The following is a 19,551-nucleotide window of genomic DNA, read 5'->3' as shown; positions in this document are numbered from 1 at the left end:
AGCACGGGTCTCCTCTGTACATAGGACACGTTGGAAATCCATTTTGATGTAATTCTGTGCCCAAGCCATCCGTTTTTCCCCTCGTTGTTTACTCAATGGAGGCTCTGAAATAGTTTTAATGTTCCTTGCCATCTAATTCAACACATTACATCGGGCCTGCCTGGATCTTGGAGCGATTTTGGCTCTTGTAAAAATGGAAGCACTGATGCTGTTTGGGTTTCGGTTGACTTCCCTATGAAATTTCCGAATATCACGATGTGAAAGGTTTCTCCTGATGCCCTTATCCTTTCTGGATTTGGTGTTGGGGTTATTCACGAATGAAGCCAAAGTTCCTGGATCCTTTTCCAGTTCCATAGCTAAATCTTTGATGAACAATCCTCCTACGAGTCCAGCAACCATCCTTTCTTTTTCGATAACTGTTAATCACCCATTTTTTGGCATTTTAAAAGACCTGTAATGAAGCGAGAGACAGTCTAAGTTACTTGGTAATAAATAAAATGCCATAACTTCGTGAATATCGCATGGGTTTGAATAAAATTTTGACAAATAACTAACCTTGAAACAGTCATTTGATGATAAAATTTTTATTGTTTGGTGAAATAGTTGTATTGCTGTAATATCACAGTTGTGAATGTTATGAAACACTGGTACTAATCAACCATGCTCAATAACTAGAGCAGTATTATTACATTATTGAATAAATATCCGCATATATTTTTCAGTTGCGATTTCCTATGAAAGTTTAACTGCAGTAACAAATCGCAGTTGTTATATGAATGCACATATCTAACAAATAACACAGATCTACAAAAAGAATTCTTGATGTGTGAAATTTTGGAACTAATATTGGTTAATTCAAAGGTGCTGGTTCTAAAAATCATAATCCTGTTTAGCTATAGTTTTTTGCTATGATATATCACATTTATCATAAAAATCCTCTCTTTTAAGGAAAGTTTGTAAAGAAATGGCAAAAAATAAGACATACAAGTTTCATGGAAAAACTTTCTAATATAAATTCATTTTTGTTGCGTTTTCACATGAATACAATTTTATTTTTAAACAATATGGCATACTCTATATTTTTAGGGCAAGGATTTTTATTTTTAGACTTTCTCAAGTGGCGAATATCTGATTTTTCTCGTTTTTAACACCAGCAGTAGGTTAACATCATTAAATTGTCTCATCGACCTTGATAACGTTCTTCCATTCCTTTGATATGTTGGTGAAATCTTTCCGCCTGTTCGTCACTTAAATTATCAAGATTTTCGGGAAATTTTTCTAAATGGCTGTGAAGAAAATATACTTTTATGCTTATGTTTATTCCAAGAACTTGGAAGTTATTTAAGAGCTTTTCGACAATATCTTTGTAATTTTCGGCTTTGTTATTCCCACTAAATTTTTCAACTACCACAACTAAAACTTAACCAGCTAATCAATTCAATTTCGTGCATTGAATATGTAAAATTTGGATCTTTTGTCAATTTTCTTATTTGAAGAGCATCGAAAATACCAGCCTTTATTTTCTCAGTACTTAATCCTGGGAATACAGGTGAAATGTACCGAAAACATTGTCCAGTTTTATCAAGAGCTTTGACAAACTGTTTCATGAATTTTAGTTTAATATGTAAATTCGGGTACATGATTTTTTTAGTTGGAAAAGTTGCTCATGAATGACTTTTCTTTCACCAACATAAAGTTTGTCTCGAACAGGCCATTATCAAGAACTTGTTTACGTTAGACTTGAAGACAACCATATTGTAGTCAGCCGGAAAGCAGGAAAACGGAAGACAATTCCACAGGCGTGCAGTTCTAAGAAAGAAGCTTTGTTCATGGAATCTACGCTTAGGTTTAGGCACAGATAAAGAGTGGGGGGAATTATTGATAGTGTTTTCAGCTAGACGAGTGTTTCTTGTAAAAGTTTGGCGAGGGGGCATAGACTTATCCCTGTTATCCCAATAGTACAGAAAGCAAGGAAACGTGTGTAACCACTCTGTTGTCCTAATAAAAAGTTTATTATTTTTATATCAAAACAAATAACCCATTGATGATTTTCATATTTCAGATGTGTTAAGAAATTATTCATAGCATCGTATGTTTCCTTTAGTGTTGTTGACTGTCCAATAGGAATAGGTGCATATATATTAGAGTTATGTAAGAGCACACCTTTTAAACTTGTTTTAAAGCTGTCTATAAAAAATCTCCATTCTTCTGATTTATATTCTTTTACACCTTACTTTAGGAGAAGTCCAGGAATATCTACTCCCCCTCAACAAAAACAAATCTGATAATTCTTCAAAGAAATGAATAAATTCATAATGCCATGTTCGATAAAAAGTAATGTTTGTCCCAGGTTGCAAAAAATATCTATCATTGAAACGAGAAGCTGAGAGTTCGGATGAGTCTTTAGAGAGGTTTAAATTTCTTATCAAATCGCTAAGATCTCCTTGATCAAAAAATACGGGGTCTGAAGATGGTGGTAGGTAATCTGGGTCATTTGTATTGAATAGTTTTTCAAAGCTTTTATCTAAATTTTCATTGGACAGATAAGGCAGTTCCTTAAAAACAGGTATAGGAATTTTATCACAATGAGCCACTGGTCGAATCGAAGAGGGCAGATTTGGGTAAACTAGGGATTTTCGCTTCTTCTTATTAATTCTTGTTAAATTAATCGCACAAAAATAACAGTCGCTGAAGTGATTTTGTGGCTCTTTCCAAATCATTGGTACTCCGAACCTCAAGGATTTTCGAGAACTTTGTTCAATACATGTTTTGCAAACTATATGTGGAGTCCAAGGCTTGTCTTGATCACCAAAATAAGCAACACTTTTCCAATCAAATCTGTTACACTATTTCTCATCATTTACTCGAAACTATACACAAATATAACACAATGAATCTAAATGCTTCTTGGAGGATCCAATCCTTGATGTCATTTTTGTATATTTTTTAAATTATTATATCTGCAATGAGACAATTATAAGGTTCAAACGATCAGTAAGTAAGTAGATACATCTGTATTTAAGTGAACTTTCCAATTGTATTCAACAATATTAGCATAGCAGTTATAGGCTCGAAAAAAAGTAAAATGATCGTCTACAGTTTGCAAAGGATATCATGCTTACAAAAGTGAAAAGAATGTATTCAGTTTGAAAATAAGTAATCCGTTTACATAAACGTCAGACAGATTTAATCAAGATATGAAACTTTAAATAACTATTTTTCAATCTGACTTTCTGAAATTTAAAAGGACAATATTTTCAACATAAAAAGACTATTACTTTATATCTCCAATATTTGCTTTTGTGGTTGATAATCTACAAAATTTTCTAAGTAAAGTAATGCTCTACTAAAACAAAAATTGTCATTTTGAATTTTTGAAATTATTGCTTTTTTAAAAACTGTATTGGACAAGTTGTTAGTCCATAGAATAACAAATGCTTTCACTTTAAGTTTTTAAGTTTTTTCTTAATTTTTAAAGACGTCAGATATCTCAAAATCTAGAGCTTTACCGGTAAAATAAATTTATCTGGAAATCAGCTCATCAAAAATATAAAAGTAGACCTACAAACACAAGACAATAAACTCTTTGTTAGATGACCAGTGTAACATTTGTATAAATGAAGGAATTTTTTAATCATATATATATATATATATATATATATATGTATATAAATGTATATGTATATATCTATATGTGTGTATGCATTAAATGAATGACAAAAGTCTATATTCCAAATTTCATGATGTTGACCATCTTACAATTTCAATTCAAAATGGCGTAATGTAAGCAAACTATAAGGTATTTGCAGCTTCTCTTCAAATTTTCGTATTTTTTAATCATGTCCAAAACGCATTTTATTTCATTTTGGTAGATTGATTTTAAGGCAAAATAGATTCACTGATTGATATAATTAAATGATTGATTTTTTTGCTACGAAACAGATACTACCAAGTATTGTAACTATCGACTGAATTAAAGGAACAACTTGTAAGATGGTCAACATCATGAAATTTGGAATATATTTTTTTGTCAATCATCCATCATATGCTCTGTTATTATATCGAGGTTCTAAAATAAGGATTGGTGTATATATAAAAGGAAATACAAGTGAATAAAGTATATATCCACAGATATATATATATATATATATATATATATATATATATATATATATATATATATATATATATATATATATATATGGTAAGGTGATTGATAATTTATAATTCAAAATTAAAGTTAAAAATTAAAAATCAAAATTATTATAAATTATCAATCACCTTACCAAATATAAAAGTACCTCTAGGATATTTGCCTATTGAGCTTTGATACATCGACTTTACAACGAGCATTAATCTTTTCCTGTATTTTAACTTAATTAGTATTTTTACTATAACATAAAATACACTCTACTCTATAGAAAATTGCTCTAACCCCTTTAAATATATATATATATATATATATATATTGTGTTTTTATATTTAATACGAAAAATCAACGAATCATAATATGTGGACATGTGAGACAGCCTTTAATTACAGTCTTCGTTGTTTTTAGTTCTCAGTTCAGTTCATTTACAAAAATACAGATTATCATTTTTCGTTAAACGTCCAATGCTACTTAAACTTGCTTAAAAAAAAAAGAGATTAGATTTTCTGAGAATTCCAGAGGTTAAAGGCTATTTATGCCATTGTGAATGAATTTCAATCATTTATCGTTTTATTTCCCCCGCACACCGAGCATGGTGACCGCATATAAAACCCATTGGTTCCGTAAGAATGAACTGCAATCGAATTTACATTGATCATTCGATAATTAGACTAATCAAATGCGAATATAATTTGTATATTTTACAAACGTTAATAGATAATGCTCACTTGGATGACCGCTCATTTTGATTTCTTTTTGTTTTTCGAATTAATTTGGCAACACACCCCTGCTACCTATGCAATCACAGAAATGTGTAGGTTTTTATCAATTTACGCAAGCGTAAATTGAAATACATCTTCCAAAACAAAATCATTGTAATAACGATTTTTAATTTTTAATATTTGGATTTTTCGGACTAATTTTGGCGACATAACGGACAAGTAAAACCAAGTAATAAGTAACAGTTTTCTGGAAGATGAAACTTCAGTACTAGATGCGGGCGATACTAAAAATAAAATTGCGAATTACATAAGATTATTATCTGGTCATTGCTGATAGAACGTGAACATGCTTACGCCGTGGATTAAAAAAGAGTTTTGTTTAAAATTTCATGAAGATTTCCCGAGTTCGAGAGAAAGATTCTGGAATTACACTAAATGCATATGAAGAACGTCGGATAGTACATCAGATGAAACACACAAAGTCCATTAAGCTGATGATCAAAACGCATTTACCTTTTTAATTGGTGGACGACACGAAGACAACCAGTTACAAAATATTAAATGATTTCTTTATTCCTCTGTCGGCCGATTGATGACGTCAGGAATTCAAACTTGTATGACTACATGGTCTCTCTTCTACCAATCGCCTCTAAACGGATTAACTCTCGGTCTCCAACTGACTCTATCACCGCGTGTGATCTTTTCTTCTAACTTCGAATCCCCGATTCAATATATCGAGAACCTCTTCCGTTTATGACATTAGAGACCTACTGTCAACCAACGTCACGCGAATTCTACATATGCCCGTCCAAACATGCTTTAGGCAAACAAAGAGTTCCCAATTTTAATTGTTCACTATCCAACCTATTTTTAATTTTTATTTATAAACTCGCATTGCACATTCTTTTAACTAACATATTTAATATCCAGCTATTTCTAAAAGAATAGACAATCGCTCTTTTTCTGACATAAATTATATTTAGTTATTTCTAAATGAACTAAAAATCGACTGCATTCCTAGGATTTCAATTTCCATTATCTTTTAACATTTGCATACAGGGTTCGACTCAAGTCTTTTCCTAATATCATTTCTACTTATCTGGTCTGCCTTCTTACTTAGATGAGAAGAAGGCAGCCCTTCTTATATAACACTATCACTAACATGCACTTGTAGAAGATTTAATGTCCCATCTATGTAAAATATGTATAGCAACAATTACATACTATTTATTAAAAAGAATATGAAGGCCGTTCAAAAAGTACTGCCTTCTATGTTTATTCCGCCCAACTGGATCAGAGCGGATTGTAACTTGTATTATTATAATAAGCGAACTTATGCATTCATGATCAGAAATTAGCATCGGTCTGTTTCAGATATTAAAGCAACCTCTGTATTTAACGTGCCTCGCAATCAGAGATACGTTATTGAATTCTTGGTAAACGTAATCCTGGAGCATAAACGATAGACTGGTACTATTCACGACTTTGTGGCTCTTTAACAATTTGAGTAAAGAAATAGATGGCTTTACTTTTGGAATGATAATCGTACTACAAAGCGTGCTCGGAACGCTCATGCAAAGCCATCGTTCATCGATGGCAAAAGTACATTGAGAATGTGGTGACTATGTAGAAAAAAAATTATGAAACGCAACGGTTCGCTTGTTTTAATAGGACCGCTCTCATTATCGTAGCTATTCAATTTTTGAGTTAAAAAAAAAGGATGCTTTATTTTTTTTAACAACTCTTGTACGTCTTCGTGCAAACTAATCTGCAAAGCACTTGTATATAAGATACATGTACAGTGTCGGCATAGCATAAATGTTTATAGAGTTAATATAGAGTTGATTGGCGACTTATTTCTTCTAATATAAGTGAATTAAATTCTTTGTTTTTATTGTTTCGTCACCTCCCCCACCAACTCACAAATCAAGCATGGCAACCGATTATCGAACCTATTTATTCCGGAAGGAATTAAACACAATCGTGTTTGCATTGGTCATTTTATAATTAGACTAAACAAATGCGAATATAATGTTTGTTTTTCACGCACATTAATAAATATGTTCACTTGCTGGTTGCAATAGTTTTCTTAGGATATGTATGTATGTTAAATCAAACAATCAGTGAAATGTGTATGACTTCGCTATCGTATATCGTGGAATGTTTTTTTCTAAATAAACCCAATGTAATTTAGTTACGCAATCTGATGGTCCTAGCATGTTACACACTTAACTACCTCGTCATTATTAATCCAGAAGAGATTTACAGGACATTACAGTGAGTATAAAATCCACGAATTTTGCATATGTATAAAAGTGAGAATTCGCGTATAGGTGTGAAGGCACTGCTCAATCTATATACTCTATGAATTTTTATCTATTTATGAAAATTTATATTTCAATATCTAGATATAGAAACATGTTTTAAACGTTTTAATCTGTTTTCATTCAAAAATAGGCTGCTGGGGGATAAAATGGAAAAATTAGTACGTAGGAATTATTGGATTTTTTAAATGTGTTTGCTGTTTCACGAATGCGCATGCGTGAATAGTTTACATTACAGATTACTTTTGTTAAGAATAAGAAAGTTAAGGAGATCGTATCGCATTAGTCCAATGGTTATCGTACTGGACCCACCGTCTTTATATTTTGGTTTCGATCAAACATGATATTCGCATGCACATGTTTCAGTTTCTGTATTAATTAAAATAAAATATTTATGCGTATTTTACGACCGGGCAACGCTGGATGGCATTCTAGTTACATAAGAGTTTAGCATGCTATCAAAATATCAATGAGATGCTTGATGAATTGCGTATCACCTTAAGTTTCAACAAGGCTAATTGCCACTGAGAAATAAGAGGGCATTCTAAATTAGGAGCCATTCCTTAAAAGGGCAATCTTATTAGGGAGTTGAGCAGGGAGATGTTCGTTCACATTAAACTTACATTACTGAATGTTCGTACAGTCGGGGAAGAACGATGCGGAGAGAGATTTCCGAAGTCTGACAGTCCGAAGTAGAAATGTTTGGGGTAGCCAGCGTTTTAGAATCGGGGACTCGCAACAGTAATAACAAAAGCAAAAACGACACAGAAATCTAGCTATTGAAGAAGAATCAGCTGGAAACTCTGTTTGAATTAAGAGTGCACTTCCCAGGCATTACCTCTTATAGGTATTAAATTAATGTAATGTTTGTTGCTCAAAGGGGCTATTATTCGTACGTGACTTTCAGAAGAGCGATACAGTTATGTTATACCCAGTCCAATATCTTTTTGGCGATATAGTACAGCTCGCTCACGTTTACACACTTGTTCTGGCCAGTTCACCGAAGTTAAGTAATGATCAGCCTAGCCAGTAGCAGGTGGGTGATCATTTGGAAAGGCTAGATGCTTTAGGTACCACACTGAATCATATAAATAACATTGAAGCGTGTTTAATTCACTGGGGAGTATGTACTCCCGAATAAACTCGTCTGGCGGGTATGCGACAAGGTGGTACTCCACATAATGGCGTACAGGCAACCTGCTGCAAGATACCTTTCTGATCCTGACGAATGGTGATATCTGAAGTGTGTATGACACAAAGTTGCGCCTCGTGGATCACTTAAACACTTTATAACTGGGACCGGCTCAATCCTAATGAGCAAAATGTATACTTGTATCCGAATCGACGGTATATATATATATATATATATATATATATATATATATATATATATATATATATATATATATATATATATATATATATATACCAATAACACTAACAACAAACATAAATAAATTAATAAACAATAACAATAAAGAATTAAGGGGAAAATGTCCCATCTATTACCACTTATAAATTTTATGAAAATAAATAAATTAACAACTCCCAAGGAAGGTCAACCCAGTGTCCCCCTTTCCACCTATCTTCATATTCGTGACAACCGCAACACTAACCTAAACACCCCAACAGCCGACTGGGAGCGCACAATCCCGCACCCCCTCTCTCACATCCCACTCCTACTTCTATCCTACATAACCAGCTCCAGCCTACTAGGACTTTGTGACCTAGATACACCAAGTCATCCCACCTTATAGATATCAGCCAGAAAATAATAATAATAATAATAATAATAATAATAATAATAATAATAATAATAATAATAATGAAGACAACTAAATATACAGGGAGTATACAAAATTATAAAGAGCTCACGCTAAAGCAACAAGTTATAAACAAATAGATAAATAAAAATAAAATATATATATATATACAAAAAAATTTATAATAAAAGGAACAAAAACATGTTAATAACCTAATCAGACTATACATAAACCCTCTCCTTACATCCGGGGCTCCACACAGCTATCCAACTTTCGCTCCATCATCTAGCATGCTTTGAATCGATCTGTCACGTCTACATTTGAAAAGGGAATTTTTTCCGAAATTAATAATGGATATTGTTGCAGACATAACAAATAAGACATTTGTATCTAATAAAACTGAATAAATATATGTATATATAGACATATATGTATGTACTTATTGATTTGTAACTCGCCACTCGTTTTCGTCTTCTTCCAACACCGACTATATATCATTCCTCGCATTGTTTTCGTCTCCTTTCACCAACAACGACTATATTTCATTCCTCGCATTGTGATAGCCTTCTAAATCTCTACTATATATATATATATATATATATATATGGTGACCCCCCCAAAAAACGGGCCTCAACTATAATTAGGCCCCGTTTCTTAATGCTTTGTCCGAATGAAATGAAACTTTGGACATAACTAGTTTATTATATTCAAAACATCACATCAAAACACTAGGGTCTTTGTCTTTTTTTTCTCCGTTGACTGTAAAATGCTCAGAAAAATAATTGAATGCCCCTCTGTTTTTTTTGGGGGGGGTCACCCTGTACATCTGTATATAAATATAACACTGCCTAATTATGTTTACCTTAAAGATACCATAATGGAAAGTTTATTTTTATGTTTCCTCATAAGCCATTGTATTTAAATATATATTTTTATTTTTATTCATAAGCCACTGTGTTTAAATATATATAAGCTACGTACAGATCGAATGTATAAATTATGATGAATAAAAAAAAAAGTTGAAAGCTAGCTGACCGGTTTCGAATATTGCCCAACAGAACTAAAATCGAGGTTAATAACAATTAAGCAAAATATTTATAGATGGAAATATGGCGGGGAAAAAGTAGGGAAATACAGGACAAAACTAAATTGGAACTACATTAAGTCGTAAAAGATGTTCTCTTTGTTTGCAAACAGAAGGTCTTAAGGGCTAAATATAGATAGTTTCTAAACATATTAAGTGAAAGGGAGAGTGTGACCTGCTCAAAATGGAAAACAAGTCGATACTAAAGTTTAAAGCGCAGACACGGTTAAGTATTAAATGCTCATCAATATCCGGACCATAGGTTTTATGCAAAGCATCTAATGGCGCATAATTTGCATACCAAAACTTTGTTTCGATTCTAGCTGATGGCACTCAGATGTATTAAGAGAATTAGATCAAATATAATAAATAGGAAATTGCTTAAATTAAATTATAACATTTAAGCATATTTTACAACCAGGCAACGCCGGATAAACTACATATATATATATATATATATATATATATATATATATATATATATATATATATATATATATATAACTACTTCATTTACTCATATAAAATTAATATACGAAAGTATAAATTTATGCGTAAACTTTAAGTATTTAATTCAAAAGTGCTTAATGCGTAGGTAGAGCGAGTTAGTAAGTTATAAAATATACATGGCGATAAAGCTACACTGAATATTCGGTGTTTCGTCCACTGTGGATCAAACGCGGAATATTCAGTGTAGCTTAATCGCCATATATATTTTATAACCCTCTCTCTCTCTCTCTCTCTCTCTCTCTCTCTCTCTCTGTCTCTCTGTATATATATATATATATATATATATATATATATCAAAAGAATGAGTAACATACTATATATCAGTCTCTCAGCCTACATATATTACTTCAATACATAATTATATGCATTTAGTCTATGTTTATAATAGAATAGCCGAAGGCCTATTAATTCAAACATAGCAGAAACTATAATTGCAACACCGGGCACTACTTCAGGGGTTATTCTGTAAATGACTTCAGCATTTAACTTAAAAATACGCCGAATAAGGTCATTCTGTTACTTGACCCCTTGCGGCAGGAGGCGCTCTTTTCTCTAAGTCTCATTGATCAAAGCGTAGATTCAATGACGAATATCAAACATTCATTTCCTTTTTCTAAAGTTATATTCACGGTACTGTTACATGTCACGCCTTTACTGGCGGCGTTCACGTGTGTTCAATATCAGCCTATTCACATAAACTCACGATAATTGAAGATATTAAAATAGTTGCCCACCGGTGATCGTCAATATATCGACACGTTTAGCGCGCAACACATCGAAGACAGCTAACATACAGGGGACTCAACGTTCGATTTGTATGCAAACTATATCATGTTTGATTCCTCGTAGTTTTCTTCCTTCTTATATTAAATTAAATCAGCTGAGATCATTATACGTCTTCCAAAATTTTGATTAATTAACACGTAGCTATAAGTGACTCTTTCGTACCTAGGATAGGTTCATCTCTGTTTCTCCTCTCTCTCTCTCTCTCTCTCTCTCTCTCTCTATATATATATATATATATATATATATATATTATACTATATATATAGTATAATATATAAATATATTATAATATATATATATATATATATATATGTACATATTATAATACAGTTGTATACATATCTGTTTGTTTATCCATTATGTGGTTAATTATATACAAAGTTCATAAATAGATTTCAATACGAAGACCGGAATTTTATGCAATTTTATGAATGTATGGTTTCTCTAGATATATATATATATATATATATGTATACACACACACACACACACACATATATATATATATATATATATATATATATATATATATATATAGTAAGTTATAAAATATATATGGCGATTAAACTACACTGATATTCCGCGTTTTATGCACTTAAACTGTAGAAAAGAAATAGCAAACAACTGTGTTCACAGGATAATATTTACTCTAGGATAACGATACAAAATAATTTTAAAACTAACAAAAACAATAGTAAATAAACAAATAATTAAATTAAATAAGCATGAATATACATAAACTATCACACATATATGTATGTATGCACATATATATATATATATATATATATATATATATATATATATACATGTATATAAACTAACATAAAAAAACAACCCTAACCTAGATTTAAAACAGGTCAAGAAACTAGATATCCAGGCTAAATAGAGCACACACAAAGGAACAGGTCCACCAGAGGTCAAATAGGCCTCTGTCCGGTAAGTGCATGTTCATTCACTGATAGGAAGGGCTCAGTGGATACTAGAAAGCTGATTGGCTAAATAAATCTCAAAAGAAGGTGCGTATATAAAAACGACAGACAACCACAAAATTCGCGCATAAGTCTGAAGAGTCCTAGAGTGGATGAAACGCGGAATATTCAGTGTAGCTTAATCGACATATATATTATATAACTTACTAACTAGCTCTACCTACGTACTGATCACTTTTGAAGTAAATACTTAAAGTTGACGCATAAATGTATACTTTCGTATATTAATTTCATGTGAGTAAATGAAGTAGTTATATATATATATATATATATATATATATATAATGTCTTCAGTAAGTTTTTAGGGTTTCGTATAGGTATTTAAAATTTAAATTTTAAATACTATTGCATATATAATATATTGCTATACGTCCAATGAGATGACTGACTATTTTTCATGATTTCATGTTCAAATGGATAGCTATAATGTGAATTGGAATACACCTTACTATAGCCTGGTTGTCACAGCTAATGAATATCAAAATTACAATCTGGACGTGAGGACACTTCAGAAGAACGATATGCAATAAAACTGTTTTAAACTTGGAAACGTACAGAATGCTTTCGACTGCTTTTAGATCACCTTGCATGAGTCGAGCATTAGTTTTTGATTGAATTGGGTGATTCAAGATGAGCCGTGAGTCTGTGAGAGCTGATGAGAAGTGTGGGGGGCTAGTAAAGAATTCGGAAGACCAGAGATGATTGGCCAAATAAAGCATTTCGTGGATAAGGACTGTCGTGTTTTTATAAAGACAAATAGTTCCCAGTTTGATGTTAGTGTTGAAACTGTACTCATAATTATTAACGATAAACTGAAGATGCGGAATATTTGCGCGAAGGGGGTTCAGATAAGATAAAAAAGAGAAACGTTTTCATGTTAACAAGAAGATGGTCGAGTTAATCAAATCAGATTACGCTCTTTTTAATGCTGTTACCCAGAGACCAAAAGACAGAGTCCCAGTTGAATCATACTGGTTTCCCCAGATGCAAGTAGACAAGACAGAATAAATCAACCCAGAAACATATTCTGATCATTTTTTTGACAACAGGGGCATGGTCTACATGCACTGAGTTCCCACTGGACAGAAGATAAACAAGAAATACTATGTTGAGGTTTCAAGGGAGTTCAGGAAGAAATTCCGTCGGGAGTGACCAGCATTCTCCAAATCGGATCAGTGACATTTCCACTAGGACAATGTACCAGTCAACAACTCCATCCTTTTCACAAATTATTTGATCAACATAAGCATCAATACAGTTCTTCATCTTCCCTATATGCCAGATCTTGCTTACTGTGAATTTTGGTTATTCCCTTAACATGAGAAATTTGAAGAGATGAAAGGCTGTGACGAGCATTATTGACACGCCCACACAAATGACTTAAATGGGGTCTTCCAGAAGTTGTTGGAACGGTACAACAAGTGCAGTGTAGTCAGAGGAGATGACTTCGAAGATCACTAGTGTTTGAAGTGTGTTCAATAAAAGTTCCTTTACAAAATCTGGAACCTATACATCCCTATATATATATTAATGTGTCTATTTCTATATTTATCTCTTTTTATCTATCTATATCTATATCTATCCTTGCATATCTACCTCTTATCTGTATCTTTATATGTATATATCGAGCTCTATATCGGTATGTATGTATATATATATATATATATATATATATATATATATATAAGGCTTCCTTCAGTCTTGGAAGACTATGGATACCCACTATAAGGGTACCTGCGCGTGAAATGTTTGTGGCTAGAGTTGAGCAATCTCCAACCAGACCTCTCCTGAATCGACATTGTTGAATACCAGTGGCAAGAGGAGGTTCAGAACGATTGGAAACAATGCCGAGATAAGCGGAAAGCACATACAGCGCCAAGAATTCCCAAATGATCACCCATCTGGTACTAGCCAGGCTCAATGTTGCTTAACGTCGGTGACCTGATGAGAACCGGTGTGTCAACGTGATTATGCCGTATATGTATACGCAGCCACACACACCCACACACATACACCCCCACACACAAATATATATATATATATATATATATATATATATATATATATATGTGTGTGTGTGTGTGTGTGTGTGTGTGTGTGTGTGTGTGTTACACCGGTGCAGGGTAAAATATTCCCCTGTAAATCTTTTCATCTTTAAGAAAATAAACACTATTTTTTAAGAGCAGAGTGTTTCCATTTTCGATAATTATCGGATGGATTTGGGTACCAAACATATATAAGAACAGTTTCTGACTTACAAATTACCTTTGTGTAAAATTTGCAATAACCTATAAGAAAGGAACTCACACACCAAGTGACTTTTATATAATAGTAGAGATAAAATTAACAGTGTACTATTGTTTTGTTGCAGGGGGTTGTTTATTATAGAAGGGATTTAGTGTAATGGAACTCTTTAAACGTGAGGTGAGATTATTGAAGAGGGGTTTACATACAAAGTTCATTATACAAGGCGATGAAAACAAAGACATATGACTGTGCAGTTGATGACAACGAAGACAAAAGGCTTACATAACAAATAGAAGACATTTATTCATCCAGATGGTGATTGGAACTTGATGCCTGGCTAAGTTGCTACATTTTGTCATCCTGGCTCAAAGGAGTTTCGGCTAACTCTCTGTCGGACTAACTCGAAATGTTCTCCGACCTACAATGACTGTTTTAAACTGTCTAACTTAAGTATATATATATATATATATATATATATATATATATATATATATATATTAATTCTATGTGACGTCATCCAATGCGCATGCACATGTTTCCAACTGGTGTTCAGACAACACAAGCCCCATATTTCTCTGTGAACATTCTTTAATTAATTGTTCTATTATTTTGCTCCGACTTAAATTTTTGTATATTAATTTCTAACTACAATGGATATGTCACTGCATTCCTGGAATCGTATCTAACTAACAATATGTATTCTTTTTAACTTAGGATTGAATACTTATATTCTATCTTAATTATATCGTTTCTCTACAAACCAAGAGCTGTCCACTTTACTCTAAACACTCTTACGAATAATTTTCTATGTGCTAAATGCTTACGATAAAGAATCATGATCTGTATATGTTCCAATGAGTAATAACACGAGCACCAAGAAGTTTTTGCATTATTTACACCGATATCACATAGCCATCAAGTTATTCCAGCGATGTTTCCAATATTCGATTTCTCTAATTTTGTGTTCAATGTTTCAATAAAATATTTCTCTTTATCCGTACTTTTTCAATTTTATTTTACAGCATTTAATTATTTAATTCGAAGAAGACACGCGCAATATGTATATACTAATGTTATACGCTTGAATATTATATTGTTTTAATATTTGCGATGTGAATAATGTCTTATTCAATCGTTCTATGATTGTATTCTAAAGTTCAATGCGAAAATCAGTGTATATAAAAGCTTCAATATAATATCAAATTTACCATTATTTTTAAACCAATCCTTTCGAACCAAATACACTTCAGAAGCATTTAAATTATTATGCAATTATTTTGTAACGTCTAAATCTTGTAATATGTTATATATCTATATCTATATATCTATATCAAGCTATCCGTGTATCTATCTATCTATCTATCTATCTATCTATCTATCTGTATATATATATATACACACATATATATATATATATATATACATATCTATCTATCTATCTATCTGTATATATATATATACACATATATATATATATATATATATATATATATATATACATACTTTTTTGCAAAAATCAAGACAACAAAACATAAATCATACGATGTATTTCTTTAATTGTTTTATAACTGTGTGGACAAACTTAAACGTTATATAATTTAAAAATATTCCAAAAATAGTTACTTTTCGGACACCGAAATACATGTGTGATATATATATATTAACGTATTCATAATTCCATGTTTTCAGTGATCAAACAATGGACTCACGTCGTTTCTCCTCTTTTCTTTCTTTCTTTCTTCTTTATTTTTTCGTTTACCTTCAAGTTAGATAAATATCTCACTTTCGTATTTCTTATAGTTAGATTATAATTGTACGATTTTCTATTTTATATTTATTGAATATTTTAATGTATTTTTATTTTTATTATTTTTTTTTGTTCGGATTTATTTGTTTTATTGATTTACTCTCGATTACGAAACTAAATTTTCTAAGTTTTAGTCTTTTTTATATTTCAAACTATTCATTTTTTCAATTTGCCTTAGTTTTGTATACATTTTTATTTACATGTTGCTTCTCTTCTTTTATAAGAAAAACTAAAATTAAAAGGTTTATTACAATTATTTTAAATATATTTGTTTTCACCCCCCCTGCTGGTTATGTTATTCATTTAAATGTTAGATCTATCTTTTCCAGCTGTATCTTAATATAAACAGCTTATCTTGTACTTCACTGTTATCCCTGTTTCATTTAATATTATCGAGACAGTTATTATTTTATCGAAATTCTTTTATCAAAATATCAATATCAAAATATTTACATGTTATTAAAATAACATTTCAGAAGCAAAATTAATAACATCTGATGTTTTGATTTTGTCTTTATAAATCCCATATGCTTGATTTTAAACGTAGTTCTCTTTTTGTTCTCTTTATAGCAATCTAGGTTCAATTTCTCACTTAGTTTACTTCGTACTTATATTTTGATTAATCAGAACCTGTCCATTTACTAAATATTTGATACGCTGATCTATTAAAACGTTTCATGTGTTAGTTTATTACCAATAACAATGATCGAATTTATATTTACTTCTATTTCCCTTATCTAGGCAATAGTTAGTTTAGTTTCTATATGTTAAGTTAATGACCTATTAATTTATTTATTGCACCATCCTAAAATCTCCGTATTAAATTTCAGTCCTGGATATGACCTTAAACTATATCCGATGGTGAGGCACCAGCTTGGGGGCTTTGAGGAGTGTGGAACAACCCTTTAATTGTCATTGCTCCCAGGTCCACTCTGACCCGGAGTGGTAGTACCTGTTAGGGTCCCAACTATGGGTTAAATAGAAACCGACTTAAAAAACAAAAAACAAATATACTCTATTAAAAAAATTGTTCTTCAAATTCACTGGATTCGGCATTAAATAACCTGAAAAGGGTTGATATGTCGTAAAACAAAAACAACTTACTAACCGTATTAAATTTACAATTATCTTAGTACACTTACGTTTCACAACACAACATATAAGTTAATTATTGTTATGCATATTATTTTGATCGGGTCTTAGGCGTGATTAGAGGAATTTATTTCTATGAAGACAGTTTTGTATAACACAATTTTTTTTATTAATTTATTTATTGTGGACTACAATCCGTAGAGACATTGAATCTCTACAGTTCCAGGTGTGAATTGTCTGAAGATAGTGGTATCAATCCCACCCAAAGCCGGTCAGAAGATAAATTGGCCAAAACGTGGTGAGACGACAACTAAGGAAAGCAGTAATTGCTGAGGATGCATTTGGGAGATTCGAAGTTCCTATCCCGTCGCTGTTACCGCCTTAAGAATGCCAGAGAGATAGTTGGGCAAAACGTCGTAGAACTACAGCTAAAAAAGATTAGAATAATAGTCCGCAATAAATAAATTAATAAATAATACTCATCTCAATAATGAATTCCAATTAAATAATATACAACCTTTTTTGTTTAAAATGTCTACTTTAGAATTCACTATGTGGTATGACAGAAGTAAGCATAGATTACAGCCTTTTGATTTACTAGGTTCATATTTTCTATGTTTATCTACTATTGATCAATTTAATTCAAATTCTATTTTATTTTTACGTAGTTCCTTAACCCCATCTTTTAATGCAGTCGTGTATATCTCCTTATTTTTAATATTTATTCTTGTCCTATTCTTATTTCTATCCTTATCCTCATACTAATTTGGTCTATTCTCTGGTTTAATGTTAAATGATACAATATGGTTTCGGTATCTGTCCTTGAAATTACGTTCAGTTTCCTCTAGGTATATCTTTTTAGTATTAAACACCTTCACATTGTTACCACGTTATAGTGATGGAGGGTTCCAAATAGTACGAGGGACGATGTAGCTGCAGGTGGTGCAGAGTTGTCAGACAGCGCCCGATTATGTAAGCCTGCTGGTATTTAATAGAAGTTAAGTAACCATTAAAAATATATTTCGTATTAATCATCTTCGAATGATTTATTTAGAGAATATCTAAATTCAAGCTTAAAATGCAAATAAAATCGTAAAGATATTTTCATAGATCAGATAGATCAAATATCCATTTGTAAATGCTGAACGGTGTGTATTAATATAAATGTATGGTTTTAGTTATTTATTCAGAAATGTTTATAATGTTTTAAGTTCTCTTTTCTTTTTATTTTAAAATTAAAATTTTAATTTTGGATATTTTTATTGATTAAAAATTTAGTATTATTTGTCTTAACTTCATTACAAAAATGGTTTATTGGCCCAACTAATTTTTTTCAGAATGATATAAAATTAAAAAAAAAACAGAAAACAAATAAATAATGATTAAATTATGCGAGATAAAAATATGAAAGAAAAAATGAAATAAAATAAATTTGAATTAAATTAAATTAGAATTTTTAAATATATTTTTATAGTTCCCTCGAAGTTACAATGAGTTTTAACCACAAATGTTTTACTAGACAACAAATATATATGTGTGGCTGCCTTCAGTCTTGACAGACTATGGATACACACTGTAAGGATTCCTGCGCGTGAAGTTCGTGTGGCAAGAGTTGCGCAATCACCAACCACGCCTCTCCTGAGTCAACATTGTTGCATACCAGTGGCAAGTTCAAGTACAGGACGACTGGAAACAATGCCTAGATAAGCGGAGAGCACATACAGCGCCTACAATTCCCAAATCGTCACTCATCTGGTACTAGCAAGGCTCAACATTGCTTAACGTCGGTGATCTGGCGAGAACAGGTGTGTCAACGTGATTATGCCGTATATATCTATAATATAAAGCTGAACGTCTGTGTGTGTATGTCTGGTCACGAATAGGCTCCTATATGGTTGACTATTATAGAAAATTGATCACATATAATGATAAAACATGTATTGAGACACAGGAATGAGTATGTTTGATCTGACATAATTATGATTCATTAAAATTGTGGGGTCTGCGTACGCGCCTGTTCCACAAAGCATGGAAATAAAAAATTTTAAAATTTTAAAAAATGTTTCAAGTGTTT

At 31.7% G+C, this 19,551-nt stretch overlaps 1 protein-coding gene and 1 pseudogene across 3 annotated transcripts in view; both read right to left on the bottom strand.

Annotated features, from left to right (window-relative positions):
- LOC145277642 (uncharacterized) overlaps positions 1-19,551 on the bottom strand; it is a 763,829-nt gene that overhangs the window by 157,038 nt on the left and 587,240 nt on the right. The window lies entirely within an intron of this gene.
- LOC145278385 (5S ribosomal RNA) lies at positions 14,196-14,312 on the bottom strand (annotated as a pseudogene).

The sequence above is a fragment of the Euprymna scolopes genome, chromosome 6, assembly GCF_053919585.1.
Source record: "Euprymna scolopes isolate OS-2025 chromosome 6, ASM5391958v1, whole genome shotgun sequence".
Taxonomy (NCBI): Eukaryota; Metazoa; Mollusca; class Cephalopoda; order Sepiida; family Sepiolidae; genus Euprymna; species Euprymna scolopes.
The sequence above is the reverse complement of the archived record's forward strand: the minus strand, read 5'-3'. Positions and strand labels throughout refer to the sequence as shown.